The sequence below is a fragment of the Cyprinus carpio genome, chromosome A18 (genome assembly GCF_018340385.1).
Source record: "Cyprinus carpio isolate SPL01 chromosome A18, ASM1834038v1, whole genome shotgun sequence".
NCBI classification, from domain to species: domain Eukaryota; kingdom Metazoa; phylum Chordata; class Actinopteri; order Cypriniformes; family Cyprinidae; genus Cyprinus; species Cyprinus carpio.
This window is the reverse complement of record NC_056589.1, coordinates 19,245,236-19,258,916: the sequence shown is the minus strand read 5'-3', so window position 1 is coordinate 19,258,916 and position 13,681 is coordinate 19,245,236. Positions and strand designations below refer to the sequence as shown.

Here is a 13,681-nt window from a genome sequence, read left to right as displayed (position 1 = left end):
AAATCTACAATGCATGCAACCAAAAGAAATGAAAGAGATAATAGTGCTGCCATTTTTTTTGCTGCTCATAATCATCCAACATACTCAGAACAGGGCTTTCAGGAAACAGCTCACACATGCCATGTTACATTTCAGTGTCCCCTCAAGTCCGAAAATGAACATGTAATAAATAACTGTTCAACGTAACTGAAGATGACTGATCAAGCAACCAGCCTTCTTCATGAAATTAGGTGTTAGGGGGTCCTGCACCCGGAAATGACATTTCAGCACCACAGACAGCGACTGGCAATGACTTTACTTTTTGGGCCACCCAGCAAAATCAAATCAGAATTTCCAAAACACAAAGTGCTAGCTGTCCAGCTCTGACCGACAGACGCACCACATCTGTAACAGAAGTTGACAACAATTATTACACAAAAAGAAAAGAGAATGACGTGGTGGTTTGGGAAAAGTTTATGAGGAAGTGCACTGTCTGAAAAACCAAAAGAACATTTAACATATTTAGTTGAATAACAATCTAGAATAGCACCACAAAAAGGACATATTCTTAACATAAATCTAGAACATACAATTATTAATAAAATATGGGGGTAACAACTTAAAATACATACATCACTGAAATACATAATCTCAAAAATAGTTCCGTTTTTTTGATTGTGACAGCACAAATAGAAGCCCTGCTCCAAGCAATCCAAGCCCAAGCACAGCAGCAAACGTCTTGTGGGGCTTTCCTCCCTGGCCATTATTGGAGACTGGTTGAAGAAGCTTAAAGTTGTATTCTGTGTGATCCCCCTAAAGAGAAATTAAGGTTTAAAAGAGAATAAATTATTGTTATTAGAGCACACCACGTATGTTAGCACCATATGTTGTTTGCTTTTGGGATTTGATAGAGCACTTCAGCACAACAGATTTGAAGAAATTTAGCATTGCATCATTTGTTCATCAATGGATCCTTTGCAGTAAATGGGTGCCATCAAAATGAGAGTCCAAACAGCTGATAAAAACATCACAATAATCCACAAGTAAATCACACGACTTATATTTTAACCAGAAGCAACAGTTTTAAGTTAAAATCTTTATGGATATGTTTTTTTACAAACTCATTGCTTTTGGCTTCACATGACGTAAACTGATAGACTGAAGTACTGTGAAAACTTATCAATTGTGTATTGTGATTTTTTTTTATCAACTAGTTGAACTCATTCTGACGGCACCCATTCACTGCAGAGGATTCACAGGTGAGCAAGTGATGTAATGCTAAATTCCTCCAAATCTGTTTTTCAATGAAGAAACAAATTCATCTACATCTCAGGGCGAGTTCATTTGCCGCTATATTCCACTGGAAAAACTCTCCCAAACCCAGTATTTCACATGTGTCACAGAATGAGTATCAGTTATGGTGTAGTGGAATGTTTCTTATGACAAGACAACACACTATCTGAGAAAGCATTCTATATTAGGATTCTATTCAGATGGGCTGCCACAATCAAATGCTGAATGCTTTGAAAACACCAGGAGTTACAACAAGCTCCAAACATGTCTGGTTAAACTAATTCCATATTGAAGATTGATGAGAGTTTCCCTGGAATGTGCTAGCGGATAACATCCTCAATTTATTTGTTCACAGCTGATTACCCTTCATCATCATGAAAGAGACTATAGGAACATCTAAGTGGGATGAAACGGCTGCCTCTGTTGGTCTAACAGTATTTTTACTAGACAAAACTATTGTAAATAGAAGCGTCAGAGAAGAAGAAAGATGAGGAGATGAAGGAATGTGGACATGACTGACCTTGCTGAGCAGGGTCTTAAGACAGAGAATCTCTTTCTGGAGGTCTCCTGTCTGAGTTACTAGCTCAGTGCAAAGGGCTTGAGCCTCTTTCTTGGGATCACATGTAAGAACAACCTGTCAAACAAAGGTGTCACATACAAGCAGGCATGAAACATGAGATACAATAGCTCTGTCTGGTTACTACCACTTCAGTTGAAAATGCTGAAAATGACTTAAAGGTTTAAAATCCAATGGAATACTTTATTCCTCTTTATTCAAGGATGTAATCATGGATACTTTCAGGCACTTGGGAAAGTCACTCTTAGAAGCCATGCACATTTAAACTGATGGCAGCATATGGCCCATCAGAGTTTTTTCACAGATGAAGCCATTTTGAAAGCAAGGTTGCATTATTATTGTTGGTAAAAATGTTGGTTTAAAACATTGTGGCAGAGAACAGTCATTCACAAATATAAAATTAGGCAGTCCAGTCTAGTCACACCTTTTTGAGCATTATTTGCTTTAAAATGAAAAATTAACCTTATGTCCCTTATGTTCTTCAAATTACATTTTTTCTCACCGTGGAACACACACACAAAACATTCTTTCTGTTAATTTGACCTTGTCTATACATTTTTCCTATTTTTACAGTGTTTTGTGTATAAACATTTGGCTATTGTACCATTAATTTAATTTTTTGTTTGTTTTTTGTTTTTGTTTCCAGATCCACTCCTAAACAGCACATAAAAACAAAAAATAACTGTTGTTGGTTACTTAACATGTCAGTCAGACATTCTCTTTCTTTCTAAGTGGGTGGTTCAGATTTGTCAGAATAAAGCAATGTAGACCAGACTGCCACAAATCAGAAGCCTGGCTACACGAGACTAAAGAAACAGACAGGAATACTTATAATTGGTCATGTTTTACACAGGGCGCAGATACTTAAAGTAAAGAATGAACCTCAGAGGGGCTACGTGGAAATCTGCTGATGACATCCTGTAAGTTTTCTGTCAAGTAACAGCACTGCTGTTTTAGGCTGATCAGAAAGTTAAGGAAATCTTCACTCCTGAGAAAAAGACTACATTATTTAAATTACACCCTTTGTTCGTGTACTTACGAATTAGTCAAATAAATTCACCCTTGTGCTTTTTTTTTTTTTTTTTTTTTTTTTAAAAAAAGCTTTTATACTCGTTTTGAAAAAACGCAGTTGCTAACAACCAAGCTACAAAGGTTGTCAGGGGCATTAAAGGGATACTCCACCCCAAAATGACAATTTTGTCATTAATCACTTACTCCCATGTCGTTCCAAACCTGTAAAAGCTCCATTCATCTTCAGAACACAATTTAAGATATTTTGGATAAAAACAAGGAGGCTTGAGACTGTCCCATAGACTGCCAAGTAAATATAAAGTAAATGTGTCATCCGTGCCACAAGGATGCGCTGTTTTATTTCAAATCAAAGCTAAATACATGTAGAAACAGCGCATCCTTGTGGCGCTGATGACACAAAAGAGCATACGCAGCATACGGTGATATGGAGAGACACAGAGGAGACTGTTGACAAAGCAATTATTGAATAAAGTCGTTATTTTTGTTTTCTTTGCTTGCAAAAAGTGTTCCTGTTGCTTCATATAACCCAGATTGCCCGTCTGATGGCAGATGGAGTATTCTGACGACAACTTTTTTATACTTTTTATGGACCTTGACACTGCTATTTTCTTGGCAGTCTATGGGACAGTCACAGGGTTCCCGGTTTTCATCCAAAATATCTTAAATTGTGTTCCGAAGACAAACAGAGCTTTTACGGGTTTGGAACGACGTGGGGATATGTGATTAATGACAATATTATCATTTTGGGGTGGAGTATCCCTTTAAAAGTCATCACACCAAACAGGTAAACTCCTCTACACACAGCCTGATTTTGTTTATAAATCACACTTTTGTGAACTATTTTAACTTTTTTTTTTTAGAAGCTTAGTGACGGTGACATTGAAATCATGCAACCGTGATGTAGTTTGTTTATAGCATATGATTAGCTTTTTACTTCTACCAATTGTATTTAGGCTTCAAAATTCAGAAAAGTTGTGATCATTTGTGAAGATTATCTTGATGAATAAAATATGTAAGAATCAAACCATGTGTAAGAAAAATTTTATAAAATCTGTTACAGTATATCTCTCTACCTATCGATCATTCTATCACCAAACGGTATCAACCAAGTGATACCATTGTTTCTTTAAATATTTCCTTCAGTTGTCTTTATCCTAAAATCCCAAACACTGAAAGCTGAAGCAGATATTTCTTATGACCAATGGTATCACTTAATTTGGTGACAGCATTCTTGGCACACTTGTGCCATCACTTACAATTTCAAACTCCTGTAATGGCTCACACATACCACGTGATGTTGATAGTGTTATCTTAACAGAGCATTTCCCCAAGCAGCCGTTTTCTTCTCCTAACACTCTGTCAGAGCCAGTGGTAAACACTGTCAGACACTGTGGAGTTACTATCTCCTCCAGGACGGCGAGATGGGCTCTGATCGTCACTTTGTTAGTTTTTCTATGACTGAATGAGTGATGGGCTTTTGTGGACGACTAAGTGCTGGGTTAATGCCACCGTCCCAACAGGCACCATGATCAGATCCGTCATTTTCCATCATCAGGTCACATTCACTAGCATTTAGTTGATCAATTTTAAATAATCCAGCCACTCCAAATAATACCAGTTTAATAGACTAACAATCTAGTTATATATTTTTTTGCTCTAAAAATATCAAAGCTACACAGAGTGATCTTCCGGAAACAACTTATGAACTCTTGTAAAAACATCAGTGCTTATGTATACATACATCCCATTAGGCAGGAAATCAACTGTGGCAATGAATTTCACTGTAACTCTATATCCTTTTAATGTGTGTTTATGGAGCACCTATCAGAAGAGGATTTAACTGCACAATTTACTGTGTGTCTGTCTGCCCTCTCTGTACCTCCCTGACATTGAATAAAGAAATTACAGACTGATTAGATTCATTAAACGTGGACTTTAAAGTCGAACATGGCCGCCACGCCGCCTACTCGGCATCATCCGTCAGAGGCCGGGGCATGCAGAAACGGCACTACTTCATTTCTCACCTTACAAATCATTGCTAGATCTTAAACCATTAAGACAGGCTTACATGGAAGCCTTGTCAAGACACTGTTGTACTGCTGTGAGTTCTGACTGTTACCAGCATGGGAAACATAGGACTGATGATGAATGAACAAATATGGTTTGGATATGATGTGGATACATAATAAACATACAATAAAGTTTAGATTAGCTTGAGGCTAAGTGAGCTTTACCCGCTGTCTATGTTATTAAGAGGCGTCTGAGTGTCCAGATCTACTTTATCAAGGTGCATCTGCTCCATTGTGCTGAGAATCTTCTTTTGATCCTCAGGATTAGTTACGCCAATCTTAGAGAAAGAGAGTTGATTTATCATTAAGATACAATATGTATAGTTTTTTTCAGATGTATATCTAAAAATAAGTACATTCATCTAAAAAAAAAAAACTATCCAATTCAGTATAATTTTAGCCATTAACTCAGAAAATAAATGATTGTTTTGCACAAAATTAGTTTTTTTTTAAATATTCTCATCTATTAAAAAGGCATGATCTACATACCTTTTCCAAGTCCCCCTTCTCCATGATAAACTAATAAACATTTTAATAAATAATTAATGAAAACATGTTAACAAAAATATAACCTTAACACTTCTGGAACACTGGCCCCATAGAGTTCTATTGTAAGCGCATTACAGTAAACATTTGTTTTAGTGCAACAGTAAAATAAATTGACTGGCTCACCACCATGATGTCCGAGAGATGATCCAGATTCAGACCATGCAGCAGAAGTTCAATATCACTGAGCTTAGAGGAACTGTTAGGTCAAACAAAAGAATGAACCTACATTTACAATATTGATATTTGAGCCTAGCTGCTTTTATGTTGACTTGTAAAAGTATTAAATATATTTTATAGTGAGGACCAGCATATGACTGCTACACATCTATATATTTTATTACATATACCACTCAAAACTTGGGTTTTTTAAGATTTTTATTTATTTATTTAAGGCTTATAAGGCTGCATTTATTTGACAAAAACAGTAAAATATTACAATTTAAAACTGTTTTCTATTTTTTTTATAAATTATAAAATGTAACGTATTCCTGTGATAGCAAAGCTGAATTAAAAATAAATAAAAGGATTTATTTTCATTTCCAATCACCACTAGAGGGCGTTACAAACCAAGTCACAGACACAGAGGCTCACCTCTCTTTGCAGGCAGAGGAAAGATCAGGGTTTTGACTGAGAAATTTGTACAGTGCCTCAGCTTTGGAGGGTGCACTGACATTTACAGTAGAGAGATCTGTAGAACTAAGGATCCTGGAGATCTGAAAGAAAAATGATTTGAATATTTCTCATTCTCAAGGCTAAAAGTAAATTTTTTTAATTGTAGTCTAAAGATAACATTTCTATGTTTTCTGACATTGGAGATCACTTCAGATACAGAAGTGGTCTACCTCAGGGTAACTGGACATTTTAGCAATGTCAGCTGCTGTCTTCCCTGTTTTGGTTTTGATGAAATTATCTGCTCCTAGTTGAAGCAGTTTCAACACGGCCGATTTACGTCCATACTGCACTGCTGTTATGAGGGCCTGTTCCATCAGAATAATATTAAAGTATAAAGTGAGAATGCATATGTTAATAATAATAGTAATAATATATACAAATGGACAATGAGTATGATAAAATGCAGGTAAAAACAACTTTTTGTTAATTAACTGTACAGCCTATATTAATGATCTTACCGTAAGTCCATTATCATTCTGAAAGTTCAGCTCGGCTCCATGTGAAACCAGCAAATTAATCACCTGACAATAGCCATCTCTGGCTGCCAGCATCAGACACGTCATACTGCTCCTGAGCAAGGGCACAAAACAAGACAACAGAACTGCCAGACGTTACTGTGATCATGCTGATGGCAATAAATCACATACAGGGGGTTATGTTCTCTGACACATTTATATTTAACATGAGTCATTTATTGTACTAAACTGAGATGGAAGTGACAGAAGCAAACAAAGCAAAACTTTAATAGTGATAATCTAAGCCCCTGTAGTGACTTTTTTTGCCATAGTCACTCACCATCTTAAAGTACAATACACAGTGTTCTGACAGTTTCATAAAAACAATATCTGAAATAAATAAAATCCTTGCGAGTTTCAGACGGCACAGAAATTCAAGCTTGTCACTTACTTTACACCTTCTAAATGTACCAGTTAACAACATGACCTCTCAGATTTCTGAACCAAGCGGGTTTTGAATGCAACTTCCAAAACTTTTTAATAATTAATTTGCACAAATAATTGTAATTAGTGTTATTTTACTTACATCGAGATACTATTATAGTTTTTTAATATATATTTTGAAATGACCAGTTTCATTTTAATTTCAGTTTCAGTAATATTGTTGCTGTTTTTTTCCCCATTACGTTTATATAGTTTTTATTACAATTTTTGTAGCAATTTTAGCACATCATGTTAAACTGAATGAAAATGACAACTGTTGCCTCGGCAAGACATTTTATTTGAGTTAACATGCATTTTATTTAAAAAAAAAAAAAAAAAAAAAAAAAGCTAAGTATTTTATAGTTTTAGTTCAATTTTATTTTAATGAATATTGTGTGTTTTATTGTTTTATTCAATGAGAAAGTGCATCACTGGCTGTCAAGTTTAATCATTATATATCATTTTATCATAATTTTAAATAATTTCGCATGATAAACAAGAACTGTACCTCTAGGCTAATGCACCTTACAGTTACACTTACTCATAAAGAACTACTAAAACATAACTTAGTTATGTCTGATTTTTTGCTTAGGGCACCAAGTGAGCTGGACATCCAGCCCCCTCATAAACACAGGCACATGACACCCCTGTTTGTAAATCACCCTTAAACGAAACTCCATTCAAAATAATCAAATCAACATAAAGAGCACTACGGCGTCAAAGCAAACAAAGACAAAAACATTTTAAACCTTTCTTGGGACTATCTATCACCTGTATATATTAAAATAGGAAAAAGCACAAAAGAGGAACTTACTAGTCAACTACGTTCAGAGTTTGCGTCACTGTCGTAAATATATAGTTTTATCTAAAGATTACAGTGTCAAACATCACACCTTTCCTGACGCTATTAATCATCCTGGGTGGCATTTCCCAGAGAATGTGACGGTGGTGAACTGAACTCCACAACATCAGACACAGGTGAGCAAGGGCACCATCATTCTTCATCTTGACATTATCTCCTCGCTATCTACGTATTTCCCCTTCAGTGACTGTATTTGTGACAAATGTGTGCAGTCTTAAATGCATTTTCCCAGGCTGTCCTTCTACCAAAACCAAGGGAGCAATAAGAAAGCCTACTGAATCCATTAAACAAAATCCTAATTGCTGTATACAGGGTTTATCCTATGGGTAATGCCATACTTTTTTGCATTTACATCAGTGGGAGTAGTAAGAAGCTGCTATAAATGCTTCTCATACAAATGCAACAATAACTAAACTTATGTTTAAAAATCAGAATCATTTAGAACAACATATGCTTGTCAGCATGGCTGCTCAAAAGCCTCACTGGGCACATCATCAAATAAACTACATGAAAGAACGGAAGAGGTAGTGGCAGAAGACTTGCATGCTCAGCAAAACATGCTTTAAGTAAGGTCACTGGGCGCTTTCAAACATTCAAACCTTCAACCTTTTAACATTTCAATCCCTTGAGCTTTTTTTTTGTAAACTTCTTAAATGCATGTAAATGAACACATGGCTACGGTTCACTGTGCAACAGACTATGTAATTATTTAAATAGCAACCTTTGTTTTGATAAATGCACTAAGACATATCAAAATTTCCGTTTTAATTTGATTAATTGTGCAGCCCCATTCATTTCTTATAATTATACACTTGATTCAATTATATAATCATGATCAGGGATTTAAATGTTTATTACAGGTCTGTGATTTCACATGTGAAAGAGAACGGAAACCAAATGTAAAAATTTTAATCTCAGCAATTTTCAAATAATGAATCTCAACTAATCGGAAACAGACCCTCTTCCCAAATGATGTCTGGCTTAGTCTAAGCATACTGTATTTGTTAACAAAAAGCTTTAGGGAAATGCAGCTGCTGCACATTGTGAGTTATGTGTGGAGCACTGAAAGGGCAGAGGAAGAGGATGAAGGTTTGACAGGCCCATTACTTGCCAACATCTCCCTGTTCCTTGTTACCGATTTTTAAATATTTTGTCTGGATAGGACACAATCACTTTCTCACCAGTCAAGTGAACAACATGCTTGTTGACACTCTAGATCATGTGAGCAGTTTGGGTGGCAGATGATAAGCAGCTGGAGGCTGCCCTGAAAAATGCCTTAGTCAATACACTATTGAGTACACATCACCTCCCAAACAGGGTTGTTCGAAACACTGTCTGGCCAGTGTTAATGTTTTGTAGCTGCTGGGAGAATTTTTTTCACATACACTCAATCAACAGGGCTTGACAGAGCTGGTGACTATCTGTTTTTAGACCCGGATGCATGTAGATGAGATGAAGGATAAAAGTCCACAGTGAGGTCTTTTTAAAATGGATAACTAATTTTATACACTGAGCATGTTTGCTGCGTGCGATCCAAGTCTGATCGTTGCCGATGCCCACTGCAGCGTTGGTCTGGTTTCACATTTACTTGATTCCATCGAACCCTGGTGCATTTGTGTTCATCTTAAATCACCACAAACGTACACGGGGCATGACAGAAAACAGAACATGGGTGAATATGTTGGGTTTTCAATTAATTTGGTGGTTATGCGCAGCAAAGTGAATGATTGAAGGCTTGCACACTGATACTTTTGAGGAGAAAGCTGATTGCAAACCATTCATTTGCTGCACTGATTGTACACACTTTGCACAATTACACTGCATGCTCACTCTAGCTCCTATCCTACAAGTTAAACTAATGATATTGTTAATGGATGAAGCACACGTGCAGGTTACTTTACTTGCTGAACATGTGTGCACCCAAGTCCATGTCCTGTTTCAAACTAAACTGTCAGTGTGAAAGCACCCTAAAGGCTCATTAAAATAAGTAATATCTTAGTTTTTAGTTGTTTGGCTTATTTTCAACTATTTTAAGTCATCTTGAGGCCCTCTTGGAAGTTTGCTGAGGCCTTCTAGTGGGGTCCACCCCACTGGTTGAGAACTATTGCACTAAATTCATGCAGATTTCTTTAATTTTGAAAATCATGCACACTAACAGGAGATGCATGATCAATAATACTGATAGGCTAATAAAATGTAAGGCCTGTTACTGGAAATTTACACTCAAGTGATAAAAAAAAAGTTACAAGGCCATCAGTAACTAAAAACTTTTGTATGAGAGCGCATCCTGGTTGCTACATGTCAGTAAAAGCCCAAACTGACCTGCAGAGTGACTTCCTACCTGTTGCAGACATTTGGGTCAGCGTTGCGACTGAGCAGCAGAGCCGCACACCTGGAGATCATCTCTTCTGTGGCAGACGCTGCTTTGCAAGCAGCCATCAGAACTGTATAGTGGTCTATACAAGGATGTTATGGAAAAACACAGACATACCACTTCATAATGAAATTATAATATGCCAAAAAGTTTGCAGTGGTATTGTTCAAACCACAGGATACACATGTTTGCACATACTTCACGTGAGTGTCACATGGTCTAATGTTGTTGGACACTGCTAGTTCTTCGGTCACGTATCCGACCGGGAGCAGTCTATGTTAGGGGTTTGTGTGTTGTGATGATAGCTGCGTTTAGACTGCAGGAGCAGGTCTTCTTGGGAGTAGGATGCAGACACTGTTTAGTTGCGTCTGCGGTGGAGCAGGAAAATAAATAAAGCTCCAGTGTTGGGCCAACGCAATGACGCCAGCACCACACTCTGTATACCACCATTATCAATCACTTCTGCATTCTTCCCCTTCTGTGCGGAACACAGACCAGGAAGTGGCGGCTGCATTCACATTTAATTATTTCCTGTCTGAGCCCACAGCTTCAGTTGCTTGAGACCCCCTCTGGAACTCTTCTCGTTGGACACAGTGGAAGTGTCTACATCGCTTCAGTCGCTCATGTGCCGGCATTTCACCATGACCAACAGATGCATTCAATTTTGAAAAAAAAATTTAAGAGAGCCAATGTGTAAACCAAAAACACACCAGCAGATTAATGACACGTTACAATAACTCGGCATGTGCGTCACGAAAATTAAGTAATGGCAGATGAAGGCCACTAAGGCAAACTCTAATTGGTTTCCATCGTCTCTAGCACGTGGGTTGAAATCAAAAGAATGTAACCTACTTCAATGTTGACCGTATTAATGAAAACCAAACTATTCCCCCTGAAGGATTAAGTCTAGCCATACTCTTTTGATTTGATATCATTGGGTTCCTTCCCTGTGGCTGATGCAAAACCCCATCCTCTCCAATAAAAACCCACAAGAGTCACAGGAAGGCCATGTAGTGCAACATCAGATTGACAGCACCTGCTCTTACCTTGTCAAACTCAACCTTTGTCTTTAAATTCTTAAGGGTGCATTGAATATTTTATTATATTATTTTAAAAGTGTCCAATAACAGAAAAACAACCTGTCCCAAAAACCCATATTTGCGGTCTTGGCCTGTTGCATGTGACAGGAAGCAGGTGTGCAAGACTGTCCCAGGTCTGACAAATGCCAGACTTCAGTGCTCTTGACAAATGCTAATTCCACACTATTCCTAATATCACTTCAGAGTGGTTTGAGTATTTGAGACTAAGCATATCCCATCATTCATCACGTTCAGGAGCTCATGTGCCCCAAAATCACAAGACTGAGAAAAACCTTTCATTTAATTAGATATTAAATATAATTTGGTGGTAAAAATAAACAGAAAATGTGCTGCACGTTTTATTGGTGCAGAGATTTCTATGTGTATTTTGTAAAACGTCTGTAATCGCTTTTTATCACTTCACAATTAAATTAAGGCTTCACAATTGACTTCACAATTTTTAACATTTGAAAACTTAAAATGGTGGAAATTACTTCTCATAAGACAAGTGATGCAAAGATCGCAAAGGTGGATATTGAGACGGGCCCCCTAGCTCATGTGAGTGCTATACATGCAGAAATACCTAATATCCCATTTCATCATTCGAAATGAAGCTCTGATACACATATCAATGGGTTTTATGTGTGTCTTAGATCCAGAGACACCTCTCGATTCACCTCTGCTGAAGTTTGCACTTGCACCATGATCCAGCAACAGTTCAGCGAGCTCGTAGTGGGCCACCTGGACAGCGCACATGAGAGTCCAACCAAAGCCAAGCCGTGTCTCCACGTCCAGACCTGATAGATACCGATGAGATAGACATATTTTTGCAAGTTTATGACTTATGAATCAAACACTTACCACCAGGGGCATTGCACAAGATCCCGGGCCCTATGCATAGGCAGTCCTGATGGGCCCCCATGACCCCCCCAGTGAAAATATCCAGGAAAAATAAAATATATTCCAGACTTTTCAAGGGCCCTCTCTTCCTTTGGGGCCCTGGTAATCAGTACTGGTTTTACCCCCAGTCCGACGCCCCTGCTTACCACTGTCTTAGAGCTCACGCACCAGGTCGACATGGCCTGCAATAATTGCCCTTTTCAAGGTGGATACTTTATCTTCTCCATTCAGATGTGCTTCAGAAAACTGCCAGCAAGATGAAAATGTGGCTTTTTTAATCATGCGAATAATTTATGTACATAACTATCTTAAACTAATGGCCGATTGCTAGCTTAAATATAACATATGGGGCGAGACGACTGTTGGACGTGAGAAAGAACCTTTCCTTTTACTGTACCTCTGCGCAAGTGTTTTTTTGTTATTATCAGAATATCCAATGTCCCACTCGTCGCTACTCCCATCACTTTCATCGCCTGCAGGAAAGGCATAGCCAATCTCGTTTAACATTACTATGGTGAACTGTTAGGCTGTTCCTGTTCACCTGTTTTATTTCAATAGCCAATTCTCATTGATGTCCGCCGTAATGACGTATGCGGAAGCCACGCCCACATGTGTGTATTAATGAAACGATCAGCGGAGAAGCGTTAGTTCGCGTTCTTAAATCTTCCAAAATGTCTATCGTTTTATTTTGTTCTGTTTTTACCATGAATTTAATAGGTTGCTGCTTATCATATATAAAGACGCATATGGGCATTTTGTTGATTATTTCAAAGTGTCTAGATATTTTAAAGGGGTGGTTCACTTTTTTTTCTAGACTTGATTGTGTTTATGGGGTGCAGTCTAAAGTGTTAATTGGTTATTTTGTAAAAAAAGTAATGTAATAAAATTTTATTTTTTTTATTTTTTTTTATTTTTTTTAAACGCATTATTTTTCACAAGGAATATGCTGATCCTGCTTTTATGAAGCTCCGCCCTCAGAAATAGGCGATTGGCTCTGATTGGTTAGCTAGCCCAGTGTGTTGTGATTGGCTAAACCGCCTCTAGTGCGCTAAATGTTCCGCCCCTCATCTCAGCACGTGTGCTCCAGTTGTATTGTAAACAACAGTGTCATTAATATCGCTTATCAGCTTGAGGATATTGAAGAGGACCGTGCAGAACCTGTGCAAGCATGAATTTTAATGGTAGGCCTATGTTTTTTGTTTGTTGTTGTCTCATGAGATACGCTGTTGTAAATGCTACTGCTTATGTTAGCTTTTAATATACGGTTTATCCTGATGAAAGCTTTAATACAGTACTGCAACCACATGCGCGTCCATGTTAACGCTTCTCATAGCAATGTGAAAATTAGTGCATAATT

At 37.5% G+C, this 13,681-nt stretch overlaps 1 pseudogene; it reads right to left on the bottom strand.

The window, feature by feature from the left end:
• Positions 1 to 446: 446 nt before the first annotated feature.
• On the bottom strand, positions 447 to 12,831 carry LOC122148673 (annotated as a pseudogene).
• Between the last annotated feature and the right edge of the window lie 850 nt (positions 12,832 to 13,681).